At 41.1% G+C, this 9220-nt stretch overlaps 1 protein-coding gene and 1 non-coding gene across 2 annotated transcripts in view; both read right to left on the reverse strand.

Moving 5' to 3' along the window:
• The window catches only part of ZFR (zinc finger RNA binding protein), a 66160-nt gene that overhangs the window by 48671 nt on the left and 8269 nt on the right, over positions 1-9220 (reverse strand). The window lies entirely within an intron of this gene.
• On the reverse strand, positions 1883-2018 carry LOC112549510. Its single transcript, XR_003092941.1, has one exon. It is a non-coding gene; the product is annotated as a small nucleolar RNA SNORA66 (small nucleolar RNA).

The following is a 9220-nucleotide window of genomic DNA, read 5'->3' on the forward strand; positions in this document are numbered from 1 at the left end:
CCCCCCCGCCATGCAGCCGGTTGTGGGGCATGCCACTGCATGCAAGCCCCCCATTTCACCCCCGGCCAGGCAGCACATATGTGGCCTGCACACAGGGGTTGCCACTGCACTGCTGCAGCTGCGCCCTACGCCACTTGCCCGCAAAGCGATTCAGGTGGCCATGGGATGGTAGCACAGGGCAGAGTGGTACAGTTGCGGTGGCAGCCTCCGTGCGTGAACCTCCTGTCAGGCCGGCCAACATGTGTGGCCCACAGAGTGGCACCCATGCCCTCTTGATCTACCCCACCAGCACCTTTACTTTCCCCTGCCCTGCCCCCCCCCACTTATCTGCTGGGGTGGGTGCCAGTGTCTGTATCTGCATGTCTGTGGGCCCAGGGGGCTGTTGCGAGGGGCATCAGGAGGGCTGTTGAGACTGTGGGGGAGAAGTGTGGGGCACCAGCAGCACAGGGCAGGGCTGTGGAGGGCCTTTAATTTTTATCATGGATTTTGGGTTTTAACCAGAGAATTTTCAAATTTTAATCAGAGAAAACCAGGATCCCTGGTCATAAGGATGCCTGACAACCGGCTCCCAAAATGGGTCTTATATTCCCAACTCACTGATGGTCATTGCTTGAGGTGGGCAAAAGACGTGTTTAAGGACACACTGAAGGCCAATCTAAAGACATGAAATATTAACATCAATACCTGGAAGACTCAAGCACTAAATCGTCCTCGGTGGCACTGCGATGTATACTGAAGCATCAATTATTTTGAGCAAACTCACATCACTATGGAGGCGGATAGATGAGAGAGACAAAGGGAAAGATCCATCATCATCAGAATCTACTCCTTTCTCCTAGAACTATTTGTCATGTATGCAGCTGAACTTGCCAATCTCAGATCAGCCTCCTCAGACCAGTCATTTGAAGACTCACTGATGAGTCTGACTTCTCTATTTCCTTGCCTCACATACCAAGGGACCAGTAACAATGATACCCATAGGAATAACGAAACATATTCCTGATTTTTAGAGTTATTCACAAGATCACATTCATCTATTCAAAATTATGGCCAGGGATACTGGTTTTCTCTGTTTAAAAAATAGCAAGTTCTCTGATTAAACCCCCCCTAACCTGCATTTTTCCACAATTAAAACAAAATGCCACTATAAATATTGGTATCAGTTAAACACAATATTTGAGCAGCTGTGATATGCCAGTGCCCTGCCCATGCCATTTTCCCCTCACTCCCAAGCCACACCCACCCACCTGCCAGTGCCTCTTACTCAGGACCCACAACCCCCTAGCACTGCTGGTGCCACTCACTCCCTACCCACAGCCCCCCCATTCCCCCCAGCCCTACTGGTACCCCTCACTCCCACCTCACAGCCCCCTGGGCCTGCCAATGCCCCTCATTCCCCAACCCACAGGGCCTCCCTCCCTCTGCTGGTGCCCCTCACCCCTGCTACCAGGGCTATGGGGTGGGGTCTGTAGCCCCCTACCCATTACCAGCAGCGCCTAAGCCCTCGCTGCCACCCATCGGAGGCAGCAGCTGCTGTGGCCAGAGTGGAGTGCAGAGCCCAGTACCCAGTTCCCCCCACCCATGGGAGGCATGGCTGCAGCTGTACCAAGCTATATGGTACTTTTGTAATCATATTATGATGTATCAGTATTAATCAATGGTACATCTATCAAAATGATATATATATATTTATTTTTTTACAAATGGTAAGTCTTTTTAAAATTTCATTTAGACTACTTAATAGCTTTTGATATTGAGGAACTGAGAACAAGCCACTCTAGTCATTAGTGAGCAAGTTTCTATCTGAGAAGGCACCCAACAGTTAACAGAAACAAAAACCAACCCCCCCGCCCCCAAAACCAAGAACATTTTACAGTAATAATTGTATCATGGTATAGGATTAACAGCCCAGGAATGTGATTTCAAAGGCTAGTAACATTCTATAACCATGTTTACTTTAGCAAACCTGTTCCCCTTGCTTCTGCAACATCATGCAGAGCTAGTGATCGAGTTTGCAAAATTTTGGAAAAATATTCTTAAGTCACCCTTTCTTATACTTATCTGACTGAATGCCCATACTCTTCTATGACTTAAAAATTTGTTTTACTCTATCACAACAATCCTCTATCCAAATAATGCCATATTTTACTAGGTTATTTTAAGAATCTTTTTGTCAGTAAGTCACTAATGTAATTTGGTTGTTGACATGACAAACTCAACAGGCACATAATTAAACAATTATGGTATATATTCTGGGTTTGCTACATGAAGCACCCCCAGAACCATATCAATAACTCACATGCCACTGTGAGGCTTACTAATGAGTATGTACAACCTCCTGCAGGTCAAATAAAAATGGGTAACTCAAAGTACTTGAAGGGACATTATGGGTCATCAATTCCTGTTTCTTGCTACCACAACATCATGTAATCTCTTTCATTAAGTAATTTAAGATTAAACTTCATCAGTTATATTTTTACTCTCAGAAACTCACTTTTACTCACTTGACCTTTTTCTTATTTCCAACCTGAATTTTTTTCATAGCCAATTTATAACATTTTCACAAAAACAAACGGGTATCAGAAAATCATAGAAAATTAGGATTGGAAGGGACCTTGGGAGGTCATCTAATCTAACCCCCTGCTCAAAGCAGCACCATCTTCAACTAGATCTTCCCAGCCAAAGCCTTATCTAGCCAGATCTTAAAAACTTCCAAGGATGGAGCTTTAGTTAAGCTGGTTCTCTCCAAGCTTTAATAGTTCTGCTGAGCCTCATTTTAAATAATAACTTCTGATTTCAAAGGAAGTCCAGACAAATCAGTTCTACTCCATTTCCTTTATCTAGAAAAATGTCAGTTATCTGAAGAACAGCAGCAAGAACAAAAAAAGCACTTCTGACTTGAAGAACTTTCAGTCCTTCCTCCACTCATATGCCTGAGCTTCTCAATCCAGTTGGCTTAATCAGTTCCATTAGTTTAACTTTGCCCGCAGACAACCTTATTTCCAGGCTTTATATTGATCTTGCAGATTCTCAATTCAGGATCATTCAGTCTAAAGTTACTTTCTTGGACTAGCTTTTTTTTTTTTTTTTTTTTAAATAATGTCCTTACTACTTACCAAAAAAAAAAGTCTAGAATAGCAATGCCTCATGTTGATTAGGAAACTATTTTGTGAAATCTACTCTCTATTACACCCCATATCCTGATTAATCAAATCCTATCATTAGTAACATTTATTTTCCAGTCTCTACTGGGAAGCTAAGTATCCCATAATGATGCTACTTTTAATGCCATTTCTCTCTTTAAGAACATTACAGGGACCTCTATTCACATACAAATCCAACCTTGGAGATGTAAAAAGTCTGAACAAAACCTTTCATCCAAACTTTCCCCAAAGTGATACTGATATAGACAGACTTGGTTTTATCCATGTTATCCTTTTGAATTTCTCACAGTTCTTATGATGTAATTAACATATAGTATTAGCTACCTAATCATCTTTACTTTTCTTTCCTGTACCCTTTAATACTTTCATTCCAGTCATGACTGCTATTCCATCTTATCTCTGTTACACACATATTCTCTAGTTTTACATCCTGCATGGGTAGTTCAAGTTCCTGCATATTGCTGCTCCGGGACCTAGTATTTACGTGCAAACATATCAGTTTCATACTGAGCACAGAATTCACTAATGAAATTAGGGCATGCCTCCTTCCCCAACATACAGGCAGCATTGCAGACCTCTGGGATTTCCTGGCCTCTCCCCACAACCCTGCTGTGCCTACAGCACACAGATCCCCCCACCCCACTCCTGAATAATCTGCACCAGTGGCCACAGACCCAATGCTGGGCCATTGTGGGGTGCATGCAGTCAGCAGGCCATCAGTTGGACAGCCCTATCTTAGCCTGTCCCTGAGAAAGCAAAAACCATACCTCAATTAACATGCCACCTCTCCTCTTGCTAAATTTAAGGGATTTGTTCAAACCATGGAAATGCTATAGAGGCTAATGCTAAAAAAACCCAAACAAACAAAAACCCACCCCAAAAAACTTTGCAAATGTTTCACAAAGAAAACTAATGCATTTCCTCCACTTTGATATTCAAAACCTCTGAACTGTTTTGCTTAAGCTTAAGGAAAAAAAATAGCCTGAGGCAGATATCCAACACATAAATTTTTAGGCTGCATAGAAGAAGTTTAGTAAAGTCATAAGCATTAAAAAATAAAGTTTATATTACAGTAATTAAAAAAAAAATCTTGGTATTAGGGCTGTTCTTGGTAATTAAACTTGGGCTTCTCTTTCAGAAAAGGGAATTTGTGGGGTGGAAATAATTTGTCTAAACTGCAGTGACTGCCCAAAAGAAACTCTGTTACAGCTCTTTTCAATTGGTATTATAGAAAACAAGTCATGGACCAAAGGCTAGAAGAAGGCCTGTAGAACAAGTAAAATACAAGGATGTAAGAATAGCTGGTTATCGACAACAAATAAAGTGCCATCAGCAAAGCTCTTCAACTACCTGATCTGAAAATAGATGTGGTGGTCAGAATTGATAGTACTCTATAAAGCTGGGATACGTGCAGACAAACAGAATAGAAAAATGGATTTTTACTGAGGAAAATCATTGATCTAAGAACTTCTTTATAGTAATTAGACTGAAAAACACAGAATCTGAAGACATGACCTACGCTCTAGCTCTCTTCAATTCAGAATTCAGCTAATGTTCACGAGGAACTCAATAGAAAAAAAGTCTGCAAGAAACTATCATTACCTTAGATTTTAACTCTGAACAGGTAATAACAAAAATAAAATCACATCTTACTAAAATCCTACTTCAAAATAGAGGTATAGAGCATGACTTTATTAATTGTATGCTCAATGTAACCAAAGGAACAACAAGAACTGTCAATCTCCAAGCTCTCAGAAAAACATCATGTATAGAAGAATGCAGCACATTGCTGAAGGTAAAGATCTCATCTATTTCTTGTATAAAGTCTCGGAGGTTATGCTGATTGACCATGAAAGAAAAAAAATCAAAGCCAAGAACTTTACTATCAGATAAGAGGCTACATCAACGATTGTCTTAGATCCTTGGATTTGAGGAATAGTTGTCAACTTCTGCATAAAGAACAAACTTTTATTTTGCCCCTGTTCTTTTCTCAGATACGAGCTCTGGCTGAAAGTAAAACATGGATTTCTTGAAGCATAAAAGGAAATACTTTGGGGTTAGAAAGTTATTGTTTCTCATCAATTACTCACATGCAGATGCAGTGTTCTGATGTCCTACATAGGCTCTGACTTTTTGCTAGGAAATAACTTTTTGGGAAGCAGACTCAGAAGATGCTTCGACAGCTCAGTTAAGGTATCTATGAACTTCCAAGTGGGTAGGAGACTACAGACTAAAATGTTTGCTAATGTGCAATTGCTGCAATAGGAACCTATTGTTCAGAAAGAACGTGATCAATGAGAAAACATAATATAGTACAGTTAATTTAGACTGTGCACTTGTATTAAAAAAAAACTTTTAATGTTGTCATTTCATTTGTATTTAAAATGTTAAGCACTAAAAAAAACCTACCAAACAACAAAAAAACCCTTGATTACTGCAATTTTAATGTTAAATGTTACACTAATCTATTGTTATATTTTGACTAATCCTAATGTTACCTCTACCCAAACTCCCAACTTCCTCAGAAAACATGATGTCCCATATAAATTCTTATGAGTTCTCCCATGCTAAAGGATGGGAAAGTGTTTCAGATTTGCTTGAGAAAATGCTTTAAAGTTACAGAGAAAAACTACTCCATGTTAAAAGTGAACATTTCTGTAATACCTGCAAACTACCTTCACCTTAAAAAAGTGAAATGGGTTTTATTTATTCAGCTCTAAAAATCACTGGGTGCCTGTAAATGAGTCTGGAGGCTGCTTCAACACACTGTGAATAACAACGTATAGGAGCAGACTCAGTTAACTGAATCTGCCGGAGCATGCTAATTAGCACAATCCAGCCAGCCTCCTGTCTCGTCTATTGGTGCCCCCATGCTTCAAAACAGTGACAGGAATGCTTTAACTACAGGTGGTTTGAAAAGCTTTGGTTAGTGCCCCCTCTGCCATTTTGACCGGGACACTGATACATGAGGCGCTGGGGGCACTTTAGTTAGAGTGGCTTTAATTAAAGCATGCCCCCCCACTCCCAAGCACATGTAAAAACATCCATTGTTCCATTTGTATTGGGGAAGCGTGTCCATGGAGAGCTATCTTCAACATCAACTACCATTTTCCACAGCTCGAATCTCAGGCTACTGCTAAGCAGCAGGTGGAGTTAGAAACCTGCATCAGGGGAATTAGCAAGGATTTGCTGCATATATATCCTTATGGATTTAAGAGCATTGCAACCTGTTTCCTGTTCAGATTCTGCCCCAGAAGGCTGCAGTGTAGAGCGTACGACCACCTAGAGACTTAAAATGTTAACAGTTTCCAGGTATAACAGCAGTAAAAAACAAACAAACAAAAAAGCCCAACAACAAAAAACCAAGATTGTTTAGGTAAAAATAGCTGAACTAATTGTGCATTGACTTTTGCCTTCAGGCAACATCATAATCCAAGAGATTATTTTTCTTTGGCAGAATTTATATTACATTACTTCCTAGTATCAGTCACTAACTGCATTACATTTAGTAAACTTCTAATGGCTTCCAAGTTGTGCTGATTATAAATACAATCAAGTACTGTGTTGATTTTTATATATATACATATATATATATTTAAAAACAGAGTAACAGAATGTCATAAGAAGAGCCATGTTTTAAGGGACAAAAATCAGCTAATGCGCCTGGGACTGGGCCCCATATGTTGCTTGTAATTCTAGCACCAGCTCCAGCCCCACAAACTGCATGCAGCATGTTTCAGTACCAGTGCAAGCCCAATGAGCAGCGCCAGTACAGAGTGCACACTGGACGCAGCATGCACTGCATGGGGCTGGCACCTGCACTGGACCAGCCCTGTGTGATGCATCTGGCAAGCATAGCTGGTCTATGGGCCCAATTTAGACCAGTACACAGAACCAATTCAACACACTGGCTGGAGACCCACCAGTAGCTCTACAGGCTGCATCTTTCACACCCCTAAAATCATCTACCCCCATGAAGGTTTCTTTCTAATCCCTTAGCTATAGACTGACTTAAATCCTGAAGTGTGCAGCTTTCTTTCCTCCAAAAAATTATAATTTGATATCACATCTCTCAGTATTTTTATCTACATAAAAGACAAAGCCTCTTTTGAGTATTGTTAAATTCTTGTATTACACAAATACTCAAATCTAATTAGCACTGCATGAAAAGGCAGTTCTTTGTATCAATTTTGAATGTTGCTTATTTCCATTAGAATATCTTCCTGTATTCTGAAATAGGGAAAACAGAAACTCACTTTACTTTTTCCTTATTATATGTACCCACTTGAATATTTTATTCTGTCTTCCATCCCTGCATTTCTCTTGATCCTCAGGTAGAACTCTCAACATTTTTTCTGTATTTCTAGTTAACTATTCTCATTGCCTTGGCTAAAATCCACATAATTCTGCAATACTTTCTTTAAGTGAGGGCAATCCATTGGGTAACTGTGATGTAACTCCTGTTTCAACCTCCATCCCATTCCTTATGCATGCTAACATTTTGTTTGATTTTTGACTGTAGCTGCACAGGATTGCCAGCTCAATGAAGGCCTCTGTTCAATGAGGCCCAGTTTACTTTTTCCTCTAGCATTATACTATTTCCATAATGTCATTAGTTTTACTAAAGAACCTTTTGTTAGCAACAGTGTTTTTGCTACCAATGACAGTTCAGGAAAAAGGAACAGCAACATTTGTGGTACTTTCTCTTAGCATAGAAATAACATTTTCTTTACAGTTTTTAATAGGATTTTTATATGCACAGCAGGGGAGGTTTAAAGGGTGTGTATAAAGATACACCAGATAAAATTCTTCTGTGTTTAGGTGAGACCTGCATCAATGTGGCAAATTTTATTCACTAAGGCATACATTGCAACTTTAATGGTATCCAGAAAACCTATGTTTTACTCCAACTGCTGTTGCATTTAAATAGCAGGTAAAGTAGAATCATGGAATCACAGGAATTTAGGGTTGGAAGGGACTTCAGGAGGTAATCTAGTCCAACCCCCTGCTCAAAGCAGGACCAGTCCAAACTAGATCATCCTAGCCAAGGCTCTGTCTAGCTAGGTCTTAAATACCTCCAAGGATGGAAATTCCACAACCTCTCCAGGTAGCCTGTTTCAATGTTTTACTAAGTTTTTCCTAATATCTAACCTAAACTTCCCCTGCTGCAACTTGAGACCATTGTTCCTTGTTCTGTCATCTGCCACCACTGAGCTCCACTTTCTTTGGAACCCCCCTTCAGGTAGTTTGAAGGCTACTATTACCTCCCACCTCGGTCTTCTCTTCTCTAGACTAAATAAGCCCAGTTCCCTCAGACCCTCCTTATAAGTTATGTATCCCAGCCTCATTATTTTTATTGCCCTCTGCTGGACTCTCCAATTTGTCCATATCCTTTCTGTATTCAGGGGCCCAAAACTGGACACAGTACAGTACTACAGATGTGGCAGAGTACTACACACAAATCTGATACAATGGCTGCCAAGGAAGGCCTTTGATATGGTATCCCACTCCATACTGGTGAACAAGTTAAGAGGCTGTGACTTGGATGACTACACAGTCCGGTGGGTGGTGAATTGGCTAGAGGGTCGCACCCAGAGAGTCGTGGTGGATGGGTCGGTTTCAACCTGGAAGGGTGTGGGCAGTGGGGTCCCGCAGGGCTCGGTCCTGGGACCGATACTCTTTAATGTCTTCATCAGCGACTTGGATGAGGGAGTGAAATGTACTCTGTCCAAGTTTGCAGATGACACAAAGCTATGGGGAGAAGTGGACACGCCGGAGGGCAGGGAACAGCTGCAAGCAGACCTGGACAGGTTGGACAAGTGGGCAGAAAACAACAGAATGCAGTTCAACAAGGAGAAATGCAAAGTGCTGCACCTAGGGAGGAAAAATGTCCAGCACACCTACAGCCTAGGGAATGACCTGCTGGGTGGCACAGAAGTGGAAAGGGATCTTGGAGTCCTAGCAGACTCCAAGATGAACATGAGTCGGCAGTGTAACGAAGCCATCAGAAAAGCCAATGGCACTTTATCGTGCATCAACAGATGCATGACGAATAG

Source organism: Alligator sinensis, unplaced genomic scaffold (genome assembly GCF_000455745.1).
Source record: "Alligator sinensis unplaced genomic scaffold, ASM45574v1 scaffold347_1, whole genome shotgun sequence".
NCBI classification, from domain to species: domain Eukaryota; kingdom Metazoa; phylum Chordata; order Crocodylia; family Alligatoridae; genus Alligator; species Alligator sinensis.